This window comes from Octopus bimaculoides, chromosome 9 (assembly GCF_001194135.2).
Source record: "Octopus bimaculoides isolate UCB-OBI-ISO-001 chromosome 9, ASM119413v2, whole genome shotgun sequence".
NCBI lineage: Eukaryota > Metazoa > Mollusca > Cephalopoda > Octopoda > Octopodidae > Octopus > Octopus bimaculoides.
In genome coordinates, this window is record NC_068989.1 from 18,365,271 (window position 1) to 18,367,953 (window position 2,683).

The following is a 2,683-nucleotide window of genomic DNA, read 5'->3' on the forward strand; positions in this document are numbered from 1 at the left end:
TGTGTTGAGAGGAATTCTTTGGGGTTTGAATAATTCACCTTTGGAAACATGGGTGTTTTGTTCATTATCCTTAAAACAAACCTTATTCAGGGACCTTTTAAGCGGGATGGGCTACTCGACCTGAAGAAAATTCTAACTGGGCCCCACCTGCGAGGTCATGCACTGTTTATCTTGATATGAGATCACCATGTCGCGCACATATGGTTGTGATGCATGTGCCTGGTGTACCCTTATCAGACGGGTAGTCATGATGGGTATATTGGGCTTTGTATATTTTACCCCAGTGTCACTTTGATGGCATGCACTGCTCTCTCACTCAATAATAATAATAATAATAATAGTGGTGTGAATTTGTGAGAGTGGTGTGAATTTGTGAGAGTGTAGATAACTGTTTGCAAATACTTTGGAAATTTTTGTTCGTCTTTTCAGGCAAAGCAATATTCTGTTATGACATCATACAATTCGGTTTTTTTTTTGGTTTTTTTTTTTTTTTTTTGGTTTTTTTAAAATTTCACTTCTGATTTATGACTTATACAGAAAGGCAAACATGTCGAAACTTTGCTGTAACGTAAAAAGTTTCTCTAATGACGTAATAATGGCCTGATCTTGTTTATTTTTATTTCATATCTTCGTTGCTGCAGCAGCAGACACCACATTGGAATGATATAGACTGCGTTTTGTCTATAAAATTCAAGACAGCGTTGAGATATTCAAACGACTGGTTATGCTAGATAGACAACAAAGTTAATCTTACGGTCACCAAACATACTTCAAACATTCTACAAAAAATATTTATCACTACATTGTATGATAACAGAGTAAGATTTTCTCTAAGCGTATCCGTACATAAGAGTTTACGAAAACACACATATACACGCATGCAAATGTACACACACTTACGCACACATGTTTATATTTATATGCTCATAAACACACTTCTGAATATGCTTGCATGTATAAACCTGAGCATCTGTGAGTGAGTGAGTGAGTGTATGTGTGTGTGTAAGCGTGTGTGAATTTGTTTATGTATAGTTGGCTAGATGCATATATACATATACGCACACACACGTGAGAGTGTGTGTGTGTGTGTGTGTGTGTGTGTGTGTGTGTGTGTGTGCGTGCCCGCGCGTGTCAGTTCTTGAATCAAACACAGACGAGATAAGAAATTCAAAGAGGTCTCTATAGGAATTAAATACAACTAGAGCAAATAGTTTTAGCAAAGCAGCTCCACTTTCTCTAATTCCTTACAAGCTGATTCTGCAGAAACAAAATGAAGCTGAAAATGCACAGCTCAGCTGAAATAATTATTGTATCCTTTCCACGTATTCTTTTAATCTTTTACTTGTTTCAGTCGTTTGACTACGGCCATGCTGGAGCACCGCCTTAAAGGGTTTTGGTCGAGCAAATCGACCCCCAAGACTTATGCTCAACCGCCAAGTTACGGGTGCATAAACACACTAGTATCAGTTGTCAAGCGATGGCGGGGCACAAACACAGACACACATAAATATACACTCTTCAAAACTTGCCCTAAGAATGAGGTCAAAGTAAAATTACTACCTGCTTTTATAGCAAGTTGATGCAGACGGTTTATCCCGTCCCCCTCCGACTTTTAGTTCATGCAAATGAAAAAACTGCATTATTTATTAGATGACCCTATATGTGTGTGTGTGTGTGTGTGTGTGTGTGTGTGTGTGTGTGTGTGTAAAAAGCAAAATTCATCAAAAGAAGCTGATGGTGTGTGTTTGGTGGTCTGGCGCAGGTGTGATCCATTATGATTTCATTAAACCTGGCGCATCAATCACAGCCGAAGTATACTTCAGCCAACTGAACCAAATGATGCAGAAACTTACAAAAAAACAACAAAAAAACCTAGATTAGTCAACAGATCCACTCCTATTTTAAGACAACGCCAGACCACACATCGCAAAAATGATATTGGCGAAACTACAGGAGTTAGAATTGGAAGTTCTCCAAATTTGAAATTGCTACACAATATCATGTCAGTCATTACACAATTCAGTGATGTAGAAAATAAAATCATATACACACTTATCTAATTTTCAATCGCTGATTATTATCAATCCATAAAAAAGATTTCGTTTAAAGCTATCAACGTTTATCGTATCTGAAATGTTTTTTATGCATTCTGCAAAAATTGCTTCTAACGAGATCAATGGGTCCGGACTTTCTTTCATGCATGTGATATATCAGTGAAATGAAGAAACAAAATGTATTCAATCTGGTAAATATTTCTGACGCAATGTTTTCAGATACGAGTATGTGTATACTATGTATATGTGTATGTTTATGCATGTAAACAGATGTATGTATGTAGACATGTCTTTGTATATGTGTGTGGATACATTTCGTTGCTGTTATGCAAAAGTGTCGTAAGTCCAAAAAGTTGCTTTTTTCAGAAAAAGATAAAAATAGTTTCACCATTTCATTTCATTTTACATTAGCAAAACCGTTGTACTACACTTTAACCATTTTCATATCTACGGTAGATTGACCAAAAGAACCGGCTATTGCAAGCAAAAAGAAATATTGAAAATTTGGACATACAACAGTTTAACATAATAGCAACGATTTATATCTATATCTGTCTCACACACACTCTCTCTCTCTTTCTTTCTCTTATCTTGCTCTCTCTCTCTCTCCCCATATATATATATATATA